Below are 14,457 nucleotides of genomic sequence, written 5' to 3'. Positions count from 1 at the left end.
GGAGGAAGCAAGTTTGGCTAAAGGAGTTGTTAGGTTTTATGCCCTTAAACTCATAGATAGTAAATGTTATTAATTGATCGTCACGAATAAAGAGTTATAGATGTTAATTCAATAAATGTTATTGTTTTTGTTGTTTGTCTACTTTTGTCTTAATAATCTTAAATCTAATAAACTAACATCTAAGCTGCTTTATGAGCTTTGAACTATATGTGAAGACATACAAGGATTAATGTTCAAGATACAGCCTGAAGGGTCTATATTATAGGGATAGGGTGGGGTACCTTATCTTGGTAACACTGACCCAATATGTTTGTGTAGTTGACATGCGAGTATGGGTATCCTATGTAATGAGTTTTCATAAGACCGGACTGCAAAATAGTAATCACTAGATGTATCACCGTTAACTAGTAAGATTCCTATTTCAATAGGATGACCTAGGCAACTTATTCTGAATTTTGAGTATATTATGAACTTCTGTTTATGAGGGATTATCCTTTAATTTGTATGAGTGAGGTTGGCCAGTTCGCCGACCCAATATGCCTACCACTTTGGGGACAAGATCGAGTGGGAAGCTGGGAACATAATAATACAAGATAGAACTCACTCCTTCCCATCTTAAGGGTAAGTAGATGAGTGTTCCCTTAAGTGGTGTCTCCAGGACTTGCACAAAGGGCCCTACCCTCTCATTGACCCAAGAGAGGTTTTTGTTTATTAGTTGGACCATAAACAGGTTGTTCATTAGAGGAGCACTAGTACTTAAGAAGTCAAAGGTAACCCAAGGGTAAAATGGTTATTTGACCTAGTTGGAGTTACGAATACTCTTGAAAAACTAACTTGTTGTTATTGGTCTATATTCGTGGACATAGAAATATATCTGTAGTGAAAAGAGTGCAGTTGTGGGTCTTTAATGGAATGTACCCACAGTTAACAAATATTGATTAACTTGGTTGATGAGTTTAGCCAATTAATCTCATATCGTTGGTGCTTCTGATCTACAGATTCATCAAGTTCTCTTATTAGCTCACTAGAGGATATTTAAGAGGAATGAATTAAATTGTTCAAATTAATTTGAGGAAACCATATATTAATGTGATTGATATATAATTGATTATGGATATGATCTATAATTCAAATTAAATTGGAAAGTAATATTTGAATAAGATTCAATTAATTAATTTAAGTGAATTAGATTCATAAAGAATTAATTAATAGAGAGGTATTGTACATATACATATGATGTTTATGATAATTAATTATATATACATTAAATTGGATTTAATGTATGAAGAGTTATTTAATTAATGTACAAATTAAATTAAATAAGTGTTACTTAATTGTGCTAATTAAGTAAATAAGTTTTATTTAATTAATGGAACTAATTAATTAAATAAGTGTTAATTAATTAATTAATTGTGAAAAAGGGAAATAGGAAAAGAATTAGGAGAAGGGCCCCTATGAAGCATAAATACTTCATATGAGGCAAAGAATCCGTATCAGATACCGATACTTCCAGATACTTCCCAGATACATATCTGATAGGTGATTTGACGTATCTATTTCTACGTGTACCTTTTTCTAAAGAAAAAAGACAAGCAACTCATCTAATCTTTCCCAATCTAAAACTAGGCAACCTATTTAAAAAGCACACTACTTGAGTCCAAAACTAAAAGGAAAAAAATAAATAAAAGACCAAATCCTAGAGTCATCTAATCTTCAACTTCACATTTGAGTCCCCACAAAGTCCACCAAAATATAAACCATTTGGATATCTTCAACAATTCAATGAAGAAGTTCTTCGTCTATCTTCATACTTCTCCCTCTAATCTTCTTCTTCTTCTTTGTAATATGAGTCACTTTTCTATTACATTTTATTAACTTTTGTACTTCAACATCTTAGATGTTGCTTTTTTTGTATTGTATTTCAGTGTTTGTATTCTATTTTGTGCTATTGTTATTAACTTGTATGCTAAACTTATCTATATCTTAGATTTTTTTTAAGAAAAAGAAAATGTATCTTCAATTTATCAGTATCCTCGTTTTTTAGAAATATATATATATAAAATGACGTATCCGTATCTTAGCTTTTTAGAAATTGACGAATCGTCGTATCCGATCGTATCCGTATCACGTAACCGTATTTGTATCGGTACTTCATAGCCCTCCTCTATATAAAGACATCCCTATGGCCCGTTTGACAGACACTGACAATACACAATACACAAGTGTTATTGTGCAAAATATTTCCTAAGCTATAGAGAGAATCCTCTCTATTCTCCAAATAGTTGGATACCACCTATCTCTTTATTAGAATCCTCGAATTATAAACGTATTTAATAGCATCGTGTCGTGCTGATGAGGACGGTTGCCCAAACATCCCTTGCCACGACTCCATGATCTCTCTTGTAGTGACCATAGTTTCATGCTTTTTGGTAAGCACATTAGATATGCTTGCCAAAATATAGGCTCGAGTTTTTTCATTTGCCTGAACCCATCTGTCATAGCTATCTCGAACATTTCAGGCTGCGTTAGAACTCAGAAGAAGAGGACGTTCCTCTGTTAAAAAAAATTTCAAATCGTTAACTACTAGTATTGTATTTATGTTCGATTTCCAATTCGAATAACCCTCTCCATTGAATTTTTCGAAAGCTTATAGTTGTATAATCTATTTTAGCATGCTGAAACATAAACAAATTCTATAAGTAAATTGCATCTAAATCCAATTTTAGCAAAAATAATAAAGTACCTGTATTTCTTTATTTATTTGTAATGATACTTTCTGAGTTCGAATAGATGCTACCGAGGGGCAATCAAATACTTCTTCACTAAATCAAGACATTCTTGACGAAATACTATATCCAGAATAACTCTTATTCATATAGTCATTTAGTTATCGTTTTCGGTCAAGAACTTACTAACACTTAGTAATTCTTATAAGTGTGACACTCCATATTCAAATTTGATAGAATAGTATTAATATGCCCCAGAATAGGAAGAAAATGTTCAAACCGAAACTAAGAAACCCTATTCATTTCTAAAGATTGGGTTGTTCTGAATCCTATATTACAACCCTTCAGGGGATTGTCTTTAAAAAATGACTAGCTAGTGTCGCCTAAAAACGACACCAGACGCAATATAGGAATCTCACAGTTCAAACTAATGGAAGAGACTGTAGGATATGTTGACACATTTTTCGCACCCACTTACTACGAACTACTTCCCCTATTCACCTTGGTATTGACCCATGCAAACACTTTCCAAATGAAGTAGTCGAGGTAAAATCCACACGAAACCAAGCATGGATCTCTCGTTGTGAACTCTTAGGGACGCGAGAGCTAAAAAAAATATATCGTATATATTATTAATCTCCCACTGAAGTGTTCTTTGGATATCTTTTGTACTTAGGTATATTTCGACTAGTAAACACCCTAAGTCTATGTGGTTTATCCAAGCATAATGTTTATATTTGGATTTAACCTACAATGTCTAGGTGATAAACCAGTTTTAACACCTCACACCGCTCACCCATGCTCATAAAACCAGTTAACGCACATTTTATTAGCTAAAATTCCCAGGTAGAAGGTGTTACGTAAACCGCCAACTTAAGTACCTCTAGCCTTAGACAGAATTATAGATCGATTGAGTTTGTAACCGAGTTTTATAAGATAACGACCTATTTTAACTATTAAAACAAGTTGTTATTGAACTTATGTGAGTATGCAACTTATCTTTGTTAAAGATTTTAAATGTCTCACGCATTTTATAACTCTTATAATACTATAGATATGTTATAACATTCACATAAGCATTTCATATATTAGTATAACACTTATATTAACATTATGAAACCCTACTCATGCATACTATAATATTAATGTATGAATCATGCTTTCCTACGGTGAGATTTATAACATATATTAATGCATGAATCATGCTTTTCTATGGTGAGATTTTAACATATGGCATACAATATGTACATACATATTTAATTTAAATATAACATACATCACATGCATAAGATATTTAAACAATTCTTGATATGGTTTAGCTTTGGAATCATAAGCAAGAAATAACTAGATTATTACATTAATAAATTAAAAAAACAATTTGATGAAGCCTCTGGACTGCTCGAACCGTCTCAAACTGGACTCGAACCACCGAAACCAACCCTCCAATGCTTCAAAAAAAGGCTTAACTGATCCAAACTAGGTCGAACCGGACCCTAGGCCACCAAAAATAGTCAAACCGAACTGCTCCCGCGAACCGATTCATGAAACCACGTGTTTCTAGGCTAGGATGAGCAATATAGCAACGCCCATCCTAGAGTTGCAATGCCATGGGTTCTATGAAGACAGCGTTGCAATGCTATTTGGGCAGCATCGTGACGCTGCCTGGTACAAGCTTCTTCTCCCGTTTTTCCAGTTGAGCTTGCTTGCTTCAATCTTTGATTACAACCTAGTTTTAACTCTATTGACTCTTGTAAAATTACAGACCCTTAATCAAACGTTAAGCCTCATCAACCAAGAGTCAATTACAAATATAATACTTGAGACAAAGAGAAATCTAAAGCCAAAGTTGATTGAAAATCTATATCAGTCACTAAACATGCAATGCTAGAAATTCACCGACCAAACTCAAATTAACATTAATTGAGTACTTAAATCATGCTCTGATACTAATTGATAGAATATGTATGCAAAATGCAAAAGAAAACAAAATCAATAAGAACTCTAATTATACTTCATTTGAGTTTAAAAGCATGCTAGGACAGATTTACAAAAGAGAGGGTTTCATAAGAAGTATACATTTATTGAAACTCTTCAAATCCTTGCTGAATCCCACGAATTTGATCTTCCAATCAGTAGTAAACTACCAAGAGAGTCTTCTCTACTATTCTCAACCTTGAATTGAAGGGTGGAAACTCTCAATTAAGTTTGAGTTCAAAAGGGTTTGATGGAGAGTTAAGAAAGAAAAGCAATTTCAGAAAATTCCACTAATTTTCAATTGCATGAAGGGAAAAAAATCAGATAATGAAGCTTTTATTAATCTTAATCATGCAAGCAGTACACTCATTCAGCAAAGTGACACCTCAAAATGCACTAAGTCAGTGGCCTAGGTGTCAATAAATGGAAATTCCCACTAAAAAACTCAAATGTGGGACTTTTCCACTTACAAATTTAATAATCAAATTTTATTTAAATTAATTAATAATAAATTAAATTTCTAAAATTGAATTTATTAAATTTGAAAAATATTTTATTTAGATAATTAATTTAAACAAATTTAATTAATTAATTAAATAATAATAATTTAATACAAAATATTAAATTAATAAAATACCTAATTTAAACATGAATCCTATTCATGTAATCAATATTTAAATCAATATTTAAATACTTTAAACTCTCCAATTTACGTTTAATTTCAACAAATTAAAACGTTTAATTATATCGAATATAATTATCCAAACATTGAATTTGAACATTTCAAATTCAAAACTCTAATTTCGAGTTTTAAACACTTCAAAATTTGCTTAATTTTCTAATATAAGGTGTTAATGTTTTACGAGCTAGTAGAGGCACCTTGTGGACCTACAGATCATGAACTCCAATGATTTGAGATTAATCGATTAAACTCTTTAACCCGAGACAATCAATATTCGTTAACCACCAAGACATACCACTATAGCTCGATGGTTGCACTCTTCTCACTGTAGATGTATTTCTGTCCACTTGATTTAACAATAATCAGTAAGTCGATCCTTCATAGGTCGTTCGTATTTACATTTGGGTCAAAATTACCATTTTACCCCTGTAAATACATCTTTCTCCTTAAGCTCCCACTGATCCTTTATTGAACAATTGGTTTATAGTCCAACTAATAAACCATATCCCTCTCGACCATGAGAGGGCAGAGCTTCTTTGTTCAAAACCAGGGTTTCTACATTTAAGGGAACAACCTATCTGCTAACCCTAAAACGAGTAGGAGTTAGTTCCATCTTGCAGAACTATGTCCCCAACTATCTATCCAGTCTTATCCCCAAAATGGGAGGCTTGTTGAACAGTATTGTTGAACTACTCTCACTTATACATATCAAAGGATAATCCCAAATAAATAGGAGTTCATAGTTAGCTCAAGATTAAGATCGAGTTACCCTAGATCATCAAATGGAAATATTTAGTTTTAACAGTAAACGGTCGTTATAAAGAAAAGTGACTATTTCGTGGTCTGGTCTTATGTAAAACTCTTTTACATAGGATGCCCTTACTCGCATGTTTCAACATGAACGATTTTAGGATCACATTGTTTGTATCATTATACAAAGTAGGCCGCATCCATAGTGTCCCTAGGATGAGGTACAAATCTCATCTATATACATATAAACCTTTTTGGCTATATATTATAACTTGATCCTCTTTTATGTCTCTACATAAAGTTACAGTATCTATGCAATAGCCATGGATTCATTTAATGGATTTTTATTAAATAATGAAATTTCAATAACACTTTTATTGAATGAAAACTTCAACAATACTTTTATTGATAAATAGAATATGTTTCCATGATTTACGAACTGCGAGTTTTAGGACATCCCAATAAAAAAATCTCCATTTGTAAACAATCAGGGAGTCTATTATGTGGACAATCTCTTACTAGCCTTTTGAATCTCGCCTATGCGTCACTTAATGTTTCATGCTCTTCCTGTTGAAAATTTGTGATTTCCCTTCTCCTTTTTTCATTTTCTATAGGTAGAAATATTCATAAATTTTTCCATGATTTATTCCCACGATGTGATTTCACCAGGTTCAAGTGAATATGCCCACTTCCTGTTGTCGTCACATAGTGAAAATGGGAACAAGGTGAGCCTAAATTCTTCAGAAGTAATGTTGGAGAATACAAATGTGTTCCAGATTTCGATGAAACTTCTCAAGTGAGCATGAAGGTCTTCATCGAGTCTCCCTCCAAATTGTCCAGCTATCTGAATCATCTGAAGCATGATAGGTTTCATTTCAAACCTAGAACCATCTAGTGTTGGATGCATAATTCCAGGTAAGAAATCATATAGAATTGACGAAGCATAGTCCTTAGGTTTGTTGCGATCATTAGCTAGAAGAATGGGATTGGCTAGAGCATTTGCATCATTATTGATTACTGCATTTGGCTCTTCTAGATTGTTTTATTGATCTGCCATCCATTGAGCCTTATTCATTTGTCTTCTTTTCCTATTTTATTTTCTTCATATGTGAAAGGTCCTTTCGATCTCTGGGTTGTGTACTAGCTCATATGTTGATCCTTCACTCATAAAACATTTGTACCGCTTTCACAGATCAGGGTACAATATGCCAAACCAAGACCTGCGAAAATTAGAAACAATAATCTTACCGCAACTTAGTTACCGTAATCCTCGGCAATGGCGCCAAAAGCTTGATGCGTTATCGTTATGTGATGATTAATTACTATGTGATACCTTACAAACACATTGTTTTACCTAGTTAGACCAAAATATAAATCCAACTAGAATCCTGATGAATCTAAGATCAAACTCAGGGATTGTGTTCTATTAATGCATTAATAATGATTGTTTCGATCTTTACGCGAGTTGTTTTGTTAAGTATGTAATGAGTTTGTTCCTATTCTATCACTAAAATAAATGGTCGTGGATGCGATGGTAATCGCAATCGTAAGCAAAACAGCCTATGCAGAGAGATTTTGATTTCCAATGACTAAAAGTAGGGTTAAGAAAAATATTCACCAACAATTTCTAAGTAATTTCATAAATCATGCGTTCAAACAAATCACTCAAAAGTTAAAACCTACACTTCTTAGTGTATTTAGCCACCATATCCTATTTCAAGGATGTATGTGATGAGTTTTTTATGCAAAAGGTGTCTCTTTATTTCTAAAGGTAATATTTTCTTGTTTTATGAGGTTTAAATCATTTGCTCTTTCAAGCATAGATTCATTCTATTTAGAAAAATCTATTGACTTATTCAAATAGTTTGTGAAGCATACATAAAACAAGTTGAACGCACGGTTAAGCTTTGCTTAGTTCATGTTAGTTGCAATATTTTTCAGCCCATTAAGAAATTGTTGCTCATGGTGGAAGGTGGAGAGATGAATAAACAAAATATTATGTATGCATTCATATTGATAAAAGAAGTTTCTCAACGTTTTATACAATATAAATGACAACAATATCAGAAAAAAGAGATAGAGATAGAATATCAAGCCGTGTGGTGCAATTCTTGCTCCTTCCGGCTCTGTAGATGAGTACTTTGCTAGATTGTGCTGAAGGTGAAGTCTCTCCTTGGTTTTCCAGTAGAAATATTGACCTCTCACTCAAGGTTTCACGAGGGCTCGATGGGAAGTGTTTATGAAGTGAGTGCAGAGTTTCCTCTAATGTCTTCTCTGCTATCTTTTTGCATGGAAATCTCATGGTATTTATAGACGTGAAGGGGCACTTCTTATTCTCTCACTAATGATTGAACTGACAAGGTTCATTAATTTCCATATCCTGATGTGCCGCCTATTCCACGTTAGAAGTTCATTAGCTTTGCTATGAAGCTTTCTTGTCAGCTACCAACTTTGTCTCTGACTTGACCTCCACTACCCTAAGTGTCATGTCACTTCCTATCGCATGAATCTATGTGTTCCCACCATGCACATCTAATTTTGATGTCAAGAATTTTCTTCTGCGATAATATCTTATGATTGCATGAATAGATTTCGTCATTCACAAAGCACGATTTTTTTAACTTTTGGATTACGAGACTGTGTTCATATGCGATCACATAATATAATTAATTCCATTATTTTCTCACCAAACCGTCATATTTTCCATTATTTTTCCTAATTGTTTTAGGGAAAAGAGATATAATAACTTGCATTTTTACAAGTTATCAAGTGATTAGTGGGGTCTCCCCTCACGTATTATCTTTGGTATATTGTATGAGATATAGTATGGTTTAGACAAGAATGAGAATTCAGTGGATTTTATTTTTGTCTCTCTCAAATTCTCTCTAGCAATTAATATAGAAAAACTATCCTTCTCCTTCCCTTAATCTTTCCAAAATCAAGGATCCCACAATTTTAATTCCTTGTTCAAGACATAGTGAGGAAGATCTAATTGGTGGCGTTCTTTTGTTCATGATCTTGAAGATTCGTAAAGAGGAAAACTTGGAGAATTTGAAGAACAATTCTAAGGTATTTATTCTCAACCTTTATGTTTGGTTAACCTTTTTTTTTTAGATTTAATTATGTTAATTTTTTATCCCAATTCAAAGACAAAATCAATAAATCGTTCCCGCATTGGGATTCAATCCTCTCACAAAAAAATATACATAATTTTGCTCTTGGCTTAAGTTTCCTTTGCTTTATATGAGCAAAAGCAGCACACTGAAAGGTCCTCATGTGATTTGATGAGGGAGAACTCCCTGTCCATAACTCCTAGAGAGTTTTAGATCCTAAAGTCGTAGATAGGGTTCGATTTATAATGTATATAGCTGTATTCACAGCTTCACCCCAAAAGGCTTTAGGTAAGTTTGCACTTGACAACATACACCTAACTTTTTCAAGGATGGTCCTATTGTATCTTTCAGCAAGACCATTTTGTCATGGAGTGCTAGAGACTGTCAAATGCCTTCCCAAACTAGAAGATTTGCATAATTCTGTAAACTTATGGTTCAAATATTCCAGGCCATTGTTTGTTATGACGACTTTAATCTTCTTCCTACATTGATTCTCAATATAAGTTTTCCATTCAACAAACTGATAAAAAACTTGATCTTTAAATTTAAGTAGGTAGACCTAGACTTTCCTTGAAAAGTCATCAATAAGAGTAGTAAAATATTTCTCTCCTCCATGAGTCATAACTCTTGCTAGTCCCCATAAATCTGAGTATAGATAATCAAGTTTATCTTGTGTTTTGTACTTCAATAATGAGAAGGTATGTCTAGTTGCTTTGCCTAGCACATAGATCACATAAACCAAGTTGCTGTTGTTTGTTTTTACCAAGGAAACCTTGCTTGAACAAATGATCAAGGTCTCTTGCACTTATATGTGCAAGTCTCTCATGCCAAAGGTGAATGTTGTTTGGAGGATAATTGGAAGCAACATTCGATTTCTCTACATGAAAGCTTCCTAGTAAAATATATAGCCCATTTTGTAGTACGCTCCAGTCATTTTCAAAACAGAAGCCTTATAAACAGATAAGACTCCTTTCTCAGATTTCTAAGTACAGCCTAATCTTACTGACTTCAGAACTTTAAGGGAGCCATTACTCAGTTTAAGAGTTACCAAACCAATACCTTTAATTTCACACAAGTAATTCCCCCCTACGATAACTTTTGTTACCATCAAATTCTTTCAACTCTGTAAAATTTCATCTCTGTGAGGCATATGAAATGCACACAAAAGTAGAAAAATAAGGGAAATATTTATACAAAATAGTAAAATTTAATCATCTTCCCCTTTTTCTGTCTTCCCCTTCTTCTTCTTCTTCTTCTTTTTTTTCTTCTTCTTTAGTTCGATCTCGGTCTCTCTCTCTAACCTATGCACTTTCTTCTTCTTCAGTCTAATTTCAGTCCCTTTCTCTAACTTACGCACTCTAACATCCAATAGCCATCGCACTCATGTCCAACCATCAATCCATCGTTGTTTGGGTCTACAACGCAGATCTAATTGTACATCGGTGCCGATGAGTCGATTTTTCTCTCTGGGCCCGATTCACTCGCTCTTTTCCATTAACTCTTAGATCTGTGCAGTTCAATCCTCGTTGCCACTATCTAGTCGCCACAGTGCTAGAGTTTGTTGAATTTATAGCCTTTAGAGATAAGATTTTGGGCGTTATGGGTTAATTTTGTTTAGTTCTTGAACATCCATTAAGTTTTGGTATTAAAATTAATTTATCCATGAAGTTGGATGCTTAGTTTTAGTTTTGTTGCTTTTAGATAGTTGTCAATGTCTATCACAGATAGATGATCGATAGAAATTGATAGAAATCTATTATTGAAGGAGGCTATAGAAATTTATCTTTTTTTTTTTTTTTTTGGCTATTTCTATAAATAGTTTGACTTTTTTCTATATGTGAAAAATTCCCTAAAAAAATTAGGCATGAAAATTTAATCAAATGTATATGTATATGTTGAAAAGAATATGTTAGATATAAAACGTAATAAAATAAATTTTAGTACTAATGAGTGAAAGAAAAAAGAATAGATATAATTTAGATTTGATCTTAAATTAAATCTCAAAAAAAAATAATCTTTTGTATTTACGATCATTCATTTCCAACTTGGACTTTAAGATCAAATATAAAAAATAAAAATAAAAATAAAAATAATTATTTTTGTATTTGTGATCATATCTCCAATTCAAAGATAATATTGTGGTGTGCATAAAATAAGTTAATAAAATACAAATTTTTTTTTTGTTGGTAAGATAAGAATAACAAAAGAAAATTATTTACATTAGATGAAAAATAAACAAAATTATTTTAATATGTAGAGGGATGATAAATATATTTACATTATGAAAGCTTCTCGTTCATCTGCTCTCTTCTTCACCTAATTTTGCGGGCAATAATGAATTTAACGAAAAACAAAAGAAGAACAAAAGAAAGCTGATAGATGCATGTAAAATTATGGGGAAGAAGTTTTTAAGAAAACAAACAAAATGGGACTAAGTACTTAAAAAAAACTATGGGAAAAAAATTTAAGAAATCAAACAGATGGAATTAAGTACCTCAAATAAACAAAACAAAAAAGACCTATAACAAAATATTTAAAAGTGGGAGGGAAGAAACGTAGATTGAAATTTAGATTCTTTTAAATGAATCTCGGGAAAAAAATCAAAACTAAAACCAAATTTTCTACTTTTTTATATATAAAATGATTTTTTTTGTCACTCCAAAATTACATTTTTCAAAATAAAACTCACCTATAACTTTAACGTGAAACTAAAAAGGGAAAAATGTATTATCATTTTACATCATTAAATTAAAAATTTCCCTAATTTCAAGGATTCATGTTAAAAAAAAAAAAAAAAAAAAAAACATAAAAGCCACATTTTATCTTAAACAATCCTTATCCACGTTAAAATAGAAAAATAAATAAATAAATAAATCTGGGATATAAAAATAATCCTATAAAAAACCAAAAGCATTGAACAGAGATTAGGGAAAACAACTTAATGCAATTGATAAACAATTAAGTGAATGTAAAAGAAAATACTAGAAAAAATATTGGCTGAAAAAACAGTTACCTTTTATATATATAATGCAATAACTTTGAAGAGAGCTTATGAAAAACTATGTGATGAAATTGATCGTAAAAAAATCCTAATAGAGAATTGGAGATTTAATTTAGTCTAGGAGACAATTTAAATTTCAAATTCTTCATAAACAGATTTAAATAATTGTTAGAGACGAGACCTTCGGAGTTGGAACAATAACCTAAAAGCTTAAAGGAGAAGGAAAAAAAAAGTAATTGAAAGCAAAATAAAATTGGACATGTTTGTAGCTGAAAAATAATACTAAAAACAACATAGACAAACATGAGTTACAAAAAGGGAAAAAATAGTAATAAAATTTTTTTAAAAAAAAAATATACAAACCTTTGCAATTTTGAAAGCAATTTGTAAGTTCTAAAATGTTAATTTTTTTTCTTAAAAATATTAATGAAGGGTGTGTATTTACAATAAAATTGAAAAAACAAAAAAGAAGTGCAATCAATAAACTAAACTAAACTCGCATTTATATTTACAAAATTGAAAAGTGAAAAAAAAAATTATAAGACCTTTAAATTGCTTAAACCTCGAGAATAATGATTTGATGCTCCATCCTCTACAATATGTGAGAATCATTTGTAATCTTTTCTCCACCTTTTTTATATGTGAGAATCATTTGTGGTATTTTCTTCACGGTCTTTGATATGTGGGGTTCACATCAATCTGCTTACAAAAGCATTTAAAAAAACATTAAATCTCTCCGATTTTTTTAATCATAAAAAATAATAAAAATCAAATCTTAAAATAAGATATAAATAGTTTATTTTGAAACAAAAGTTCTAGAAAAAAAAATGAAAGAGCATAAAAAAGAAGAAAAGAGAGAGAAGTTATCTAATAAAAAATGAGAGGTTTAATTTAGTGGTATATAGAGAAAATGAGAAATTATTATTATTATTATTATTATTTATTTTAGAGTTTAGATTTTAGATTTTAGATAGAGTTTAGATATAGATACTATATAGATTATTAAACTATTTAAATTTGGTGACAATTATAATTTTTTTTATATTATGTTACATCTGCTAATACTTTGGGTCTAATATCCAACTTTCCCTTTTATTAATTATATTTGGCCTCCGCGGTTAATTTATACTCGTTTATAGATTTTTTAAATAAAAAAAATTGTATTTCCCTATTTATAGAAATTGAGTATTCGAGAAAAAAATTAGTTGAGTCGTAGTCGAGGTATTGTTTTTAATATGGGTTACACTTACCTACGTTTTTACTTTTAAAATTTCACAATTTATTGCCACACTTTTTCAATATATAGTCTGATAAACCCACACTTAGAAAAACACATTTAGACTATTTTACCCGTAATTATGTATATTTACATGCACGATAGATATTAAACTCTAGAGTCGTTGGTCAATATTCTTGACAAAACTCTCACTTATGAGATCGTGGCTCGAGACTCCATCTGACCCCACTTAGCTTATCATTGCCACCACCTATGACTCTGAAACTTCCTTTCTTGCTTGCTAGTCAACTTGGCTTGCTTGCACACTCATCTTAATGTTCTGGATAATACACCGTCCTCTTTGGTTACAATATAACACTTCTTTCTTAACCTTTAACTTTGTCTGATGTATCGACACTTAGGTCTTGCCACTACATAGTCTGCATGAGTGGGGTCACAACCTGCTCTTGTCTAAAATGATATAGTTTTTTCACTATCTACATGGTCTTGCGTGATGATTAGTATAGGTTTTGTGTCTGAGTTTTATTCTAAAAATTACTTTGAGAGGTATGAGAGTTTCTGAACCTAATTTAGATGGTCAAACATAACGCAAATAATCAGCAGAAATAAATCGAAGAACACCAAGATATATAGTGGTTCGACCAATTTGGTCTACATCCACTTTGAGAACCAACTTGAATTAATTTATTAATGAGTAATAAAGGAATTTACAAATTACAGATAATCAACAAAATCACCAATCTGTAATTTCAATATCCACTAATTCCGAGAGATCCGCACACAACGTCGGCTCTGAAAACTTAGAACAACCCACTGCAAAATAGCCCAAAACAGTGTGCTACCCGACTGGCAAACCACGCACAGAACCGGAACTGACCAACACTTGCCCAGAACCTGACCGCCCAGATTAATCAGATCTTCTGCCTGTCATCAACGAAATCACCGCAGACACTCGCCCACATCAAACCCATGTC

The 14,457-nt window shown here is 31.9% G+C and overlaps 1 non-coding gene across 1 annotated transcript; it reads left to right on the top strand.

Annotated features, from left to right (window-relative positions):
- The first annotated feature begins 6,625 nt into the window (after nt 1-6,625).
- Nucleotides 6,626-6,732, top strand: LOC120089564 (small nucleolar RNA R71). The gene has a single exon (XR_005485239.1). It is a non-coding gene; the product is annotated as a small nucleolar RNA R71 (small nucleolar RNA).
- The last annotated feature ends 7,725 nt before the right edge of the window (nt 6,733-14,457 follow it).

The sequence above is a fragment of the Benincasa hispida genome, chromosome 10 (assembly GCF_027475165.1).
Source record: "Benincasa hispida cultivar pf3 chromosome 10, pf3_genome.v1.1, whole genome shotgun sequence".
In the NCBI taxonomy this organism is placed as follows: Eukaryota; Viridiplantae; Streptophyta; class Magnoliopsida; order Cucurbitales; family Cucurbitaceae; genus Benincasa; species Benincasa hispida.
Note: the sequence above shows the minus strand (reverse complement) of the source record. Positions and strands in the feature narration are given on the sequence as shown.